This window comes from Myodes glareolus, chromosome 7 (genome assembly GCF_982192425.1).
Source record: "Myodes glareolus chromosome 7, mMyoGla1.1, whole genome shotgun sequence".
NCBI classification, from domain to species: Eukaryota; Metazoa; Chordata; class Mammalia; order Rodentia; family Cricetidae; genus Myodes; species Myodes glareolus.
Window position 1 is genome coordinate 55,737,087 of NC_142032.1, and position 13,532 is coordinate 55,750,618.

A 13,532-nucleotide genomic window follows, 5' to 3' on the forward strand; every position below is an offset into this window, starting at 1 on the left:
GCCTCCAGGCCCTGCCCCACTCGCGTGCCACGTCTTCCCCTGCTTCCCATTGGCTGATTTCAAATCTCGCGAGCCCGTGGCTGCGGTGCCCTGGCAACCGCACCTGTTTTGCTCTGCCCCTTGAGGGGCGGCTCGCGGAAGTGCTGCAGTTGGCCGTGCCAGGGTCTGGTGCCAAGATGTAGTTAGCCTGAGCATCCTCTAGTGCCAGTGGACTGTGCTCCCCAACCACAGTGCTTCCACCGGCTCGGTACCCCAAAAGCGTCGGGAGCCCGGGCGCTGTCTCTTTTCCCGCTTCTCTAAGCCTCATCCTTTAATCTTTTAGTGGCTCAAGGGAGAGAGGGACAGGATAGCGAAATAGGGAAAGCTGAGAGAGTAGAGGACAACGGGAAGAAAAAATCGGCAAGGAAGGAGGAGTGCAGCTGACGGGACTCCACTCAGGCAGATGAGAGAGGAACACAGCAATGGACACACGTGACGTGAGCTGAAGGGGAGAGGTCAAGGTCTCACCGAAGAGGTTTCGTCCCGATATTTGGGCTTAAAGAAGTTGAGGCTTTCTGGTTACTTGAGTTTTGAGGAAGTGAAATCGGAAATTCCCCTTGTGAGGAAGAGGGGAAATGTTGGGCAACAATGAAATGTGGTGGGAACTTAGGGGAAATCAAAAGCCCAAGAACTTCCGCTTTCCTGTCAGGGACACCACCAGTATCATCTTTTGTTTTGTTCTGTATCCCAGCCTCCTCACCAGTTGGTGGCTGTTCCACGGGCTCATGCCCCATCATCCCTGGCCACACCTAGTCCCCCTGGCTGTCTCTGCTGGTGAGACTTTCCAGTGGGTGACATCAGAGATTTGGGGGTTGTGATTGTTAGGTAAGCAAAATCAGATCACCTAAGTGGAAGGAGGAGCAGAGGGCTGTTGGAGAAGCCTAAAATGAACCTGGAGAGTTGGTACTGGTTGACACACACCTGTGGTCTCAGCTATTTGAAAAGCTGAAGTTTGGAGGATCACTTGGACCTAACAATAATCTGAGGCCAGCCTGGGCAACAGACTCTGCCTTAAAAAAGAAAAAGACGGGGCTGGGGAGATGGCTCAGTGGTTAAGAGCACTGACTGCTCTTCCAGAGGACCCGGGTTCAATTCCCAGCAACCACATGGCAGCTCACAACTGTCTGTAATTCTAGTTCCAGGAGACCCAACGTAAAATATAAATAATCAATATTAAAAAAAGAAAGAGACAAAATATTATTGATAGGATTAGCCTTAATGGTAGAGCACTTTGCTAGCGTGCGCAAGTCCGTGGGACCCAACTCCAGCACCACTCCAACAAGCAAAAGTCCTGGGAACTTGAAAGCCTTGAGTCCAACGTCATAGTCTTGAGAGACTTGGAAGCCTCAGGACTGGACAGGGAAGAAATCAGAACGGGAGGAAGCCCAATGGAAGACAGAGAAATGGGTGCTGGGGATGAGTCAGGTGGGATCCAGAGAAGGCAAGGTGGGGACATTTGGTTGTCCACTTCCAAGATCATTGCCGGAGGAACAAATTCTAACCTGCTTGCAGACCCAGGGCCCTGACTTCCAGCTTTGATCTGGAGTTTCTCTTTGTGGGGTGGGGTTGGGGGTTGTGTACCCTGAACAAGTCAGAAGACAACTTTCAGAAGTTCTCGCTTTCTGCCATGTGGGGCCTGGGAACCAAACTCAGGTCATCATGCTCCTTGACAAGTGGTTTTTCCCGCTGAGCCGTCGCCAACCCTCATTTCCTTAGTATTCTTTTCAGCCATCACTGTAAAGAAAAGGGGCTCTTGGGCAGGGCTGGGCAGGGCTGGCACCATGGCTGTGTGTCAGCTGGTGACCAGGAGCCTCAGGCAAGCCCAGTCCAGACTCCCTCAGCCAGCCTTAGAAACTCAATGATTTTGACTCCTACACAGCCTAGATAAGGGGTCCACCCCGGAGATGTAATTTCAGGGCTGGTCCAGAGAAGAGCTGGAGGCTGAGGATTCTAAATGAGGTGGTTGTTTAGATATCTGAATAGCTTGGCGGTGCTGTCTCCAGCAACACTCACACTGACCAGCCATGGTTTCCATGTCTCCCAAGAGCCCTGTGTACTGAGAAAGCCCAGCCCCAGAAAACTGAAAACGCAATGTTCCTGGATTATTTATAACTGAAACGAGATGTTGTGTGTGCTTGCTCGACTTTGTCCCAGGAGCTGAGGGCAGGGGAAGGGGTCCTCACCCTTCCTCTTTCTTTCCTTCCCTTGTTGAGGCTTCCCCAAGGTACTGGCTGCCTTCCTATCCGGAATGTCCCAGATTGTGAAGCTCCTGATTTCCCTCCCAGTTTTGAGAAGGGCACTTTCTGTTTGGTGGGAAGGTATTGAAAGTGAACAAGCAAATTGTGCTTTTGGTTTCTCTGCTATTTGGCCTTCTGCTGTTTGCCTGTGTCTGGGACAGATGGGCAAGATTCAAATATTTTCCTTCTGCCTCACAAACTCTGTCCACTGCCAGTGATAGTGATACACATGTGCGTGCACGCACACACACACACACACACACACACACACACAAAACACCCCTATAAACTGGAAAAGCAGGCATTGCCCCAGCATGTATCTCCCAGTTCTTTGCCCTCAGTCTCCTTGGTCCTCTATTGCCTGGTCTAAGAAAGTGATTGCAATATCCCCAAAGACAGATTTTTAAAAGAATTTGTGTATGTGTGTTTTGTCTACATGCATGCCTGCACAAAACATGCATACTGGTGCCACTGGGAACCAGAAGAGGGTATCACATCCCCTGAGGCTGGAGTTAAGGGTACTTGTGAGCTATTATGTGGGTGCTGGGACTCAAACCCAGGTCCTCTTCAGGAGAAGTCAGTGTTCAACGGCTGAGCTCTCTCGTAAGATCCAACCTCCCCCCCCCCCTTTAAAGATGTATTTATTTTTAGCGCATTGGTGTTTTGTCTGCACATATGTTTGTGAGGGCGCTTGATGCCCCGGAATTGGAGCTACAGACCATGGTGAGCTGCCATGTCAGTGCTGGGAATTGAACCCAGGTCCTCTGGAAGAGAAGCCATCTCTCCAGCCCCTGCTTCCCCTCTTTTTTGAGGCATGGTCTCAGCATGTAGTCCTGGCTGGCCTGGCACTCATTATGAAGACCAGGTTGGCCCCCAACTCAGAGATTAGCCTATCTCTGCCTCCTGAACATTGAGATTGAAGGCGTGCACCACTATATCAGGCTTCCTAAAGACAACTTTTAAAGGGGGAGCTTTTCTCCAAATATGGTAAAAGAATTGGACTGGGAAAAGCCCAAAACACAGGTTTCTCCCTGGCTGAGCAGTGGCTCATTCTTTCCACTGAGGAAGTCTGCACATCAGCACAGACTTGTGCTCCCACAGTTAGGAGTAGATTTGGCAGTGGACCAGTTCTATGAAACTGTAAACAGGCTGGAGAAATGGCTTAGCAGCCAAGAGCACTTGCTGTGCAAGCATGAGGACCTGAGTTCAAATCCCTGGCGCCCACATAAAAAGCCTAAGAGACAGCTCTTCCAGAGGCCCAGGTTCAATTCCCAGCACCCACATGGCAGCTCACACCCGTCTGTAACTCCAGTTCCAGGGCTTCTGACACCTCACACAGACATGCAGGCAAAACATTAATGAACATAAAATAATGAAAATAGCTGGGTAGTGGTGATGTATGCCTTTAACCCCTGCATTTAGGAGGCAGAGACACTACCTAGTGAGTTCCAGGACATCTAGAGCTACATAGTGAGACCCTGGGGCAGATGTCAGCGGAGGCTGGAACCCCAATGCTGTGATGGCAAACGCAGGTGAATCTCTGGGGCTTAATGCCTGCTGAGCCTAGCTCCAAGTCCAATAAGAGTCCTGCCTCAAGGGAATAAAATGTTGAGTAGGACATCTGACATCCTCCTCTGGATGACTGCACACACCTTTAATCCCAGCACTCAGGAGGCAGAGGTAGGCAGGCGGATCTCTGTGAGTTTGAAGCCAGTCAGAGTTACAAGTCAAAAAAAAAAAAAAAAGTCTGAGGACCAAGGTGTCAGGTGACTTGCCTGAAGAAACACAGGCTGGCAGAGGCTAGACCTTTGGAATCTGAACTGCTCACTCTGACCCATCCCACCTGCAAGTCCTGCAATCCAGAGACTCTTGGTAAAGTCCAGGCTGGTGGGGACTCCACCCTGGAGCTCGCCTGCCCCTGCTCCTCTGCTTCTTCCACAGCAGGCCTGTCCCTGCACCAGTTGGCGCCTGAACCAGACAGGTGCACATGCAGCCAGCCATAGTGCTTCACAGAGCTGAGGTCTGGATGCAGTCTGGATGTTTCCACTCAAGTGACAGTTGAGGCTGGGGTAGCTCGGTGAAGCGCCTGCCTCATAGAGCACCGTGTCCTGTACCCAGCAAGGTGTAAACCAGACAGAAGGTGGAGGTAGAAGGATCAGAAATCAAGGTCACCCCTGGCTACAGAGGGAATTAAAAGTCAGTATTCATTAGATAGGATCATCAGATCTTCTCTTAAAAAAAGGAAAGAAAAACAAAACCAACCCCCATAAAAACACTCTAGTAACTGCCAGGCTAAAGAAGACACCTGCTGCTGGCTCCAATTATTAGGCCTCTGGCCGCTGAAGCAGGAGCAACAGCTGAGCCACCTCAGGATGCAATATGCATTACCTAAAGGGCACTGGCCAGCCTGGCTACCCTGCTAGCCTTTCCGGCAGGACCCCCAGAATATTCTGCCATCTACAAAAGAGTGGAGGCAGATAACATAGGAGGATCCCTTTCAGGATCCTGGGGTTCCTTTTAATACAGGTGTCATGGTCCACACCTATGAAATCGGCCTATAGGAGTCAGAGGCTGCAAGATTGTTAGTTTAAGACCAGCCTTGGCTATATAGCAAGATTTTGTCTCAAAAAACAAGCTATGCATAGGGATTGCAGAGATAGCTTCCCAGCCTGGTGTCAAGTTAGTCCCTCATACATGAACATGGCCACTGCCTTCTGAATGTCTCCTCCAGGCACCTTTGAGAGTGGGTCTGGCCTGTGTCTTGAGGGGCTCACAAAGAAGTCAGCCTTCCTCCTGTAGGAGAAGTGAGATGGCCCCTGAGTGGTCCGTGCGGCTGTCCAGATTGTCTGTGACAAGACAGCTGGCTTACTGTCCCCGTGGTCCAGCAGAGCCTTCCTCTGACTGCATCTTCTTCATCCTGAAGTACAGGCAGGGGTGACAGTGACAGACATTTGAAAGGGACTGAAGCGACATCCTCTCACCAAGACCATGTGTGCCCAGCTCCATGCTCACTCCCAGGAGCACATGTTGGGCCACCCCAAGGATGGGTGCACTGGGACCCTCCCCAGAGTGGAGCCCAAGCCGAGGTCTGCTGCTTGTCCCTCCCGTGTCCTGGTTCCTCCATTCACAGCCTTCCCCAGCAACACTTTCTTGCCCTCTTGATCATTGTGGTGGGCTAAATATCCCCAAGATCCCTTGGCCCTGGGGTGCGCACCCCACCCTAGGATTAAACATAGTGTGGATTCTTCCTGGTAGATTGTGTTAGAAGGTCTTCCTTTCCATAAGGCCGTTGTCCCTGCAGGCTGATGGACTTATACTAGGGCTTTTATTTAAAGGATTTCTTTTGTGACAGGGTCTCACTGTGCAACCCTGGCTGGTCTGAAACTCACACTGTAGACCAGGCTGACCTCAAACTCACGGATCCCCTTGCTTGTGCCTCCCCAGTGCTGGTATTAAAGGCGTGTGTCACCACCATCCAGCTGTTTTTATATTTTATGTACATTGACATTTTGCCTGCATGTATGTTTGTGTGAGGTGTCAGAACCCCTGGAACTGGAGTTACAGACAGGTGAATTGCCTTGTGGGTGCTGGGAATTGAACCTGAGTCCTCTGGAAGGCCTCTTTTTTTTTTTTTTTTTTTTTTTGGAAAGAGGATCAATGTCGGATGGTGGCATATGCCTTTAATCCCAGCACTTGGGAGGCAGAGGCAGGCAGATCTCAGAGTTTGAGGCCAGACTGGTCTACAAGTCAAGATCCATGACAGCCAGGGCTACATAGTGAGACCCTGTCTCAAAAAGCAAACAAAAAACCCCAAAAGAACAACAAATTTTACTATGTAGCTAAACTGGCCTAGAATTCATAGTGATCCTCCTGTCTCTGTAATTGTGGAATTACAACTATGTATCACTACACCCAACTTTTTGTTTGTTTGTTTTGTTTTGTTTTGTTTTTTGAGACTTGGTTTCTCAGTAGTTTTTGGAGCCTATTCTGGAAGTAGCTCTTGCAGACCAGGCTGGCCTTGAACTCACAGAGATCCTCCTGCCTCTGCCTCCCGAATGCTGGGATTAAAGGCGTGGGTCACCACTGCTTGGCTCAACACAGTTTTACAAGTTAGCCCAAACTTGCCTTGAAACTGCCTAGGCCTTAGGGTGCTAGGATTACACACAGGAGTCTCCATGGTTGTCTCTGATGAACTTCCAGAGCTTCTGCTGGACAGTTGCAGAAAAGAAAGGCAGAGGGGCTGGAGAGATGACTCAGAGGTTAAGAGCATTGCCTGCTCTTCCAAAGGTCCTGAGTTCAATTCCCAGCAACCACATGGTGGCATCCTGACTCAAAAGTAAGGCCAGTTCAGTGGGCAAAGGCATTTGCTGCGCACACCTGAGGACTAAGGTTCAAGCCCAGATTCCATGGTGGAAGGAGAGGATTGACTCCCGAGAGCCGTTCTGACTGCCCCATGAATGCCGTACACAGTCACATACGTATGAGCACACACACAGCAAGTAATAGTAATTCCTGAATAAAAACCAAAATTAGGGCTGCAGAGATGGCTCAGCGGTTAAGAGCACTTGTTATGTGAGAGCCAAAGTTACATTTGAAGTTTTAGTTACTGTGCCTAAGAAACCCATGAAGCAAAAACACTTCTGGTCTGCAAGCCCCTTGCCCGAGGACAGCCAGTTTCTGAACTGCTGGAGACTATTGTTTATGGATGATAACAAGCCACGTGTTTTTTATTTCCCTAAACAAGTGTTACCAGGCAGCACTAGACTTGATCACAGGCGGGTGGGAGATTCACAGATTGGAGGTATGTCAGGATGTATCCTTGCCTACTCTTGCCTCAGAGGAGCTGGATCGATTCCCAGCGCCCACATGACAGCTAAGACCCCTCAGTCATTCCATTTTCCAGGATATCAGGCAACCTTTCTTGGCTCCTGGAGCTAGATATATATATATATATACACACACACACACACACACATGCAAGCAAAATACTCATACATATAAATTAATATTTTTTAAAAAGTAAATAAAAGGTAAAAAGTAGGCCAGGAATGTAGATTCATGGCCAAATGCTCATCTAGTATACAGGAGGCCTTAGGTTCAATGCCTAGTACTGCAAAATTCATAAGGCAGTTGTTTCTTGTTGATTTAAAGATAGAGAAGCCTAGAAGAAAACAAAGTTTTGAGGTGGAGAGGAGTGCCCAGCAGCCATCAGATAAGGCGATGGAGCTGTCCTATCACCGCCGCAGTGGCAGGGAAGCAGCTTGGCCTTTAACAGGACGATGGCTACCAAGAAGAGTTCTTGTTTCTAGTCTCAGCAGCATTAAAAAAAAATAAAAAAATCAAAGTCCAGGATGTTGAAAAACCAGCATTAAGGAATAGAGGAGTGCCGAGAAAGGCCAGTGGAGCGCAGCTGGCCAGGGCACTCTGCAACATCTGACAGGACTGTGACTTGAGAACAGGGTTGCATCAGTGGGGCGGACCTAAATTTGGCAACTTTGTGGTTGTGTAAGGGTATCATTTTTTTCTTAGGAGATACATGTTGAAAGATTTCATGGTGAAGGGTCAGGCCCTGTATGCTGGTCTCTGGTAGCTCAGGAAAAACTTGAGAGAGCAAGAGGGGAAGCAGATGTTACTTTAGTATGCCAGCTGTCCGTGAATCCAAACAAAGGGTCTGTGGGTGTTGATTGTTCTGTTCTTGCAACATTTCGGAAGGTTTCACAATTGTTGAAAAGAAAAACAAAGTGGCCTGAACCCAGGTATCCCCTTCCCCCTACCATGGAGACCGAATACTGAAGCCCCACTGCTCAGAGCCCTAAGGAGGACAGGTGCCAAATCTGTTTATACTAAAAACGAAAAAACAATCAATTGGCGGGTAATGGTGGCACATGCCTTTAATCCCAGCATTCGGGAAGCAGAGACAGGTGGATCTGTGAGTTTCAGGCCAGCAGGGTCTACAGAGGGAGCTCCAGGACAGGCACTAAAGCTACAGAGAAATCCTGTCACAAACCCAATTCTTTTTTATTTCATATAACAGAATACTGTTGAGCCGTAAAAGAGTAAACTAGGGTTCCAGAAACCTCGGGGGAACTTAGCCAGACCCAGTCCTGCCAACTCCCTGTATATAAACAGTGGCGACCCATTATGTGGTTGTTACACGAGGACCCATTTTCAAACCCACTCAGTGGAGAACAACATTGTGGCTGGGTACAGTTCAGAGGCGCCAGGAGAGACCCCGGGGAGACGCTGTGCTTGGCTTAAGAAACAGCAGCAGCAGAACATGAGGCAGATTGATTTTCGGTACTGAACAGGTCCAGCTCTGTAGCGGTGTCCCTGGCGCCCCCTGGTGGTGATTCTGAAATGTGAGATTTGCAGAAGAGCACGCTGTCTCCTCCCGGGTTGCCTGGCGCTCTCACTGAGCTTTCTGAATGTTTCTACTCCTGGCCAATGGCCACCTTCAGAGCAGCAAAAGCTGAACTCAAATTCACCTCTCAAGAATCTTTGTTGGCCACTTTCGCCCAACTCTGACTCCTTTCCCCACTGGCCCATTCTTTGCCGCGGGCATGTGAGTGATTTGCGCATGCTCCCAGGATCCTTGGTTAGCTTTGTGGTTCCATGTGTGCCATGATGGCAGTGATGGGTAAGACAACCGCTGGCACCCAAGGATCTCCTGGTCCCAGGCACTATGTCAACCCCACCTTATGATGTCTCTCCCTAAGAATTTCTATTTACACAGTGGTGAGTCCTTCAATAAGCATTTATTAAGCAATTCTTGTGTTAATCTCTGAGTCTATAGGAAGCAAAGTTAGTGACTGTCACTCCCAGGGATTCCCAGATTGTAAAGGAAATAGATGCTGATGATGAAGTACGCAGAACAGGGTCACTAACAAGTCACCTGCAGCAGGGAAGTGGGTGGGGCAAGTGACTCAGGCAGGTATCCTGGAGGCAGAATGGGAGGGAGCCAGCAAGGGAAGATGTTCATAGGTCCAGGGTCTGCTGGGGAAAGAACGCAGGTCCACAGGGGTCAAGACCCTGGACCAGAGAGAGCTGGGTGAGCTCTGAGTTGAGATGGTTCCCTGAAGCATTCGAGACTTTTATGAGCTGTGCAGACAGATGGAGGTAACCCAGGTGAGGGACCACCTGTCATCGCCTTCTACCATAAGCCAGCCCCTGGGATGGGGCAAGGGATGGATGGTCCGGTGCCCATCTGTTCAGCCAGGGCATCTCCAGTACCTGCCATGCCAGGGTGTGGAGCCAACCCTGAAGATGAGTCAGTCAAGGACTGTGTTTGCCACAGGCTGAGACCAGCCAAGGATTAATAAGCAGTCAGATAAGGGTGATGAGCGAAGCAGACACTGCAGGACCAGGACCCTGAGCTGGGCCTTAGCTGTGGTGGATGGGAACCCAGGAACAGCTGAGACAGTGGTCCCCAAAACACTCAGGTATGGAAAGGGGGAGAGAGAATTCAGGACCTGAGCCATCCATTTTCTTGTTGCACTTCACAGGTGGTGAGTGGATGGACACACAAGCACAAACCAGCAGTGGGACTCAGTGAATGCACTGCTTAGGGAAGCCTCGAAGGCCCAGGGGACATTTTGAATCAATCACCTGAAGGATCCTAGGCTGGGAATGAACTTAGTTGGCAGAGAGTCTGCCTGGCCTGCACGGGGCTGAAGCGTCAGCACATGTATAGGCAGGTCAGGCAGTGCATGGTTGTAATCTTAGCATTTAGGAGGTAGAGGCAGGAGGATCACAAGTTCTTGGTCAGTCAGGTGGTGGTGGTGCACGCCTTTGATTCCAGCACTCAGGAGGCAGAGACAGGTGGATGTCTGTGAGTTCGATGTCAGCCTGGTCTGTAATGAGTTCTAGAATAGCCAGGACTGTTTCAGAGAAACCCTGTCTGGAAAAACAAAACAAAAAACCAAAACAACAACAACAACAAAAGAAGTTCCTGGTCACACTATACTACACAGAAGGTTTGAGGCAAGCCTGCTGTGTGAGACCCTGTCTGAAGAAAAAAGCTTCTTCCAGCTGAGAAGCACCTCATGTTTAGTGCAAGGACCTGGCTCCTCCCCTAGCACCTCAAGAACAAGACAGCAAATGCTCAGGCTGAGCCTGGAGAGGGATCAGTAAGAGCACGCCTAGTGCTATGGACAATGGCACCTGCCTGTATACCTATAATTCTGACGCGTTGCAGGGATACAGGTTCAAGGCCAGCCTCGTCTACATAGCAAGTTCCCAACAATCAAACAGTGTGGCAAAGAAGCTGGGGAGGGACAGCATGTTTCAAAGGCAGACACAGGTGGAAATGTCGTGGAAGGAGTGGGGGCCTTGACCTTGACGGCTTTCTCCCCACCCCCACCTGCTCCTTCAGGTTTTTTTTTTTTTTTTGTGGCTGGCATTGAGGCGAACATACCTGTGACCTATGGAATTGGCAGCCAGAGGAAAAACCAGAGTACTGGCTGTCAATTCATAGGTCAGAGCCCTGTGCACTCCATCTCGGCAGCTGCTGACAGCCTTTCAGTCTCAGGCCTGTGGACTGCCATGTCTCTGCTGGGGTGGCTGTGGCTTCTCTTCCTCCGTGGGTACCAGCCTCCACCCCAGATAACAGCAGCCCCATTGGAACCAGTGGGCACTTCCACATGGAGTTGCTGTTACAGGAGGTGGGAGCCATTGTGGTCAGGGCCGGCTGCAGGCACCTCCTTTCTGGCAAGATCCTGGGAAGAGTCCCACAGCTCCCCGTCCACCCATGCCCCTCTTGGCTCCAGGTTCACACTCATTTTATTGAGGCTTCTTATCATTCACCCAAGGTCCACACCTGGCACCCCATAGGACGCCAACCTTCTTCCTGGGCGAAGTCCAGGCTCAGTCCTGGAGCCTCCTCCTCAGACCGGGAGTGGCTCTCATTTACAGCTCTCCCGCACCCTTTGTCCCCAAGGCCCCTTGTTTCCTCCTAAATACACCTGGGGCCCAGGTACTGCTTTTGCCCACCCTCAGGGCTGCAGCCCCTGGCCGAGGGAGAGCAAAGGACAGCTGGGCCGTGACTTCCAAGGATCTCGAAATGCCACTTTCTTGAGGGTGGAGGGTGGCCCTACCCAGGAAGCGGGAGACGAGAGTGAAGGGACAGAATGAAGAGGGTGCGTGAGGCTGAGGAGCTGGGAGAGAACTTGAGGACAGACAGGAAGCAAACAGACAGAACAGACAGGGGAGGTAGGGACAGACAGGGACCCCAGGCTGACACTCAGTAGTAGAGTGCAGAGCTGGAGGCTCTGGGTTTAATCATCAGTGCAAACAAACAAACAAACAAACAAATTAAATTTAAAAAAAAGTACAGGAAGGGAAGAGAGGAGTGGGCGCTGGTACCCAGCCAAGTTCATTGAGTAGTAAGAACGGGAGTATGGGCAAGCAGTCCCCGGAAGAATTCGGTTCCTCAACAGTTTAAGTCAGCCAGGGCCTGGGAGCTGTGCCACCTCAGACAAGTAGCTTACCTTCTCTGAGTACTACCGGCTCCACCTATGCGAGTGGGAGGCCATCTTGCACACTGGTCTGCACTGGTGAGAAGCTGCCTACCCTTCCACCCACTCTGTCCCTGTGATGAGGAGCTGAGACCCCTGAGCTGACCCAGGGGTCAGTGAGCTCATCTGCATTCTCGTCCCTTCCGCAGATCCTGGCCCAAAAGACTTCAGTGACAGGTCTGTGTCTGTCCTGCTGGGACTCAGCAGTCTGGAGAGGAGAGGGAAGGCTCTGGAGTGTCCCATTTGGGCAGTGGTAGAAAAAGGCCCAGAGAAGCAGAGGGTGCTGCTTAAGGACCCACTGCTGGGCCTTGGGGAAGGGGGGGGGTGCTGACAGAGTAAGACAGAGTAAGTAGTTGATCAACTGTCTCCCCAGAGCCCAGAAGCAAATCCCAAGGCCTAGGTAAGCCCAGCTGCACAAGGTGCCAGCACTTCCAGAAGGCAGAAGTAGCTGTTTAGGAATTGTCTCGGTGCTGGGCAGCTCCAGGCATAGGCACTGCAGCCACCTTACCCAAAGGAGTAACACTGAGGCCACAGGGCAGTAATGGGCTCCCCCAAAGTCCCCAAGCCCACCTCTTTTCTTGCTCAGAAGGGCTGATGGCTCAGCAGGGAGGCATGGAGTTGGGGACATTCCCTCACAGCAGCTTTCTGGGAGAGCCTGGGAGGTCTTACCTCGCACCTAGCCAGCCTTCAGGGCACAAGGAGGAAGTGGGGCCACCGGCCCAGGGCCTTTTGAGCCGTTGGCCCAGCCCTGGTAGTGTTAATGATTACCTCACTGCCATCAATACTGATCACAAGTGGGGTCCGAAGGGCAGCAGACCTGGACTGTGCCCCAGCTGGTGGGGCGGGTCCAGGAAGTGCCAGGCGAGACCTTCAGCTACCCAGTGGCAGACCCTGGCCACCCATGGGCTCGTCTCCTCTCAGGTTTCACTGGCTTGACCTCTTGTCTAGTCTGTTGGCCCCAGCTAACCACAGTCAAAATGGAGGAGGGAGGGAGGTCAGGTCTCTGTTTAGTACTCAGATCTATGATGGGGCCCAAGAGACCACAGTTAACTTCAGTGGCCACCAGGACACTCAGCAAAGCGAGGGACCTCTGGTCCCTAACTTGTTCCTCGGCCGCCCCAGACCACTCACTTCCTGGCAGTGCCACTGAGGGTGAAGTCACTGGTATGGCTCCCTAGTGAACGAGGAAAGCGGGATGGGGGCAGTGGGCACCTCCTGGAGGCCACAGTAGTGTCCCAGTATGTCTCCCCATTAAGGCCCGCATTCCAAAAGCCTTTTGCTGAAGATGGTGGGAACAGCCTCCATGGGGCCCAGGAATCAGCCTTCTAGAGTGGGACAGTCCTGGGTGCTGTCTCTGCTGGTAGACCTTAGGCCACAATCCAGGGTCTCAGCGCTGGCCTGGAGCCCTGCTTTGCTCCAGCCCAAGAGTAAGGCTGGGCGCTGGGGTCTTATACGGATAGAACCAAGAAACAGGGCTTTAATTTGGGCTCCTAGAGCCATTCCTTCTCTGGGATCACCAGGCGACTCCTCCCAGCCTTAGTCTGCAACTGACAGTCAGAAATAGAGCCAGGGTGAGAGGCACCAAGGATAGTCGCAAGGTTGAGCCCAAGTGGAAGAGGCTTGTTAGTGTCAGTAGAAGGCTAAGGGTGGAGTGTGTTGCCCTCTGGTGGCAGCAAGCAGGTACTGCCTGCAGAGATGGGAACTGGCAGGGCAGACTGGAGCTCACAGGTACACAGGACCTGGA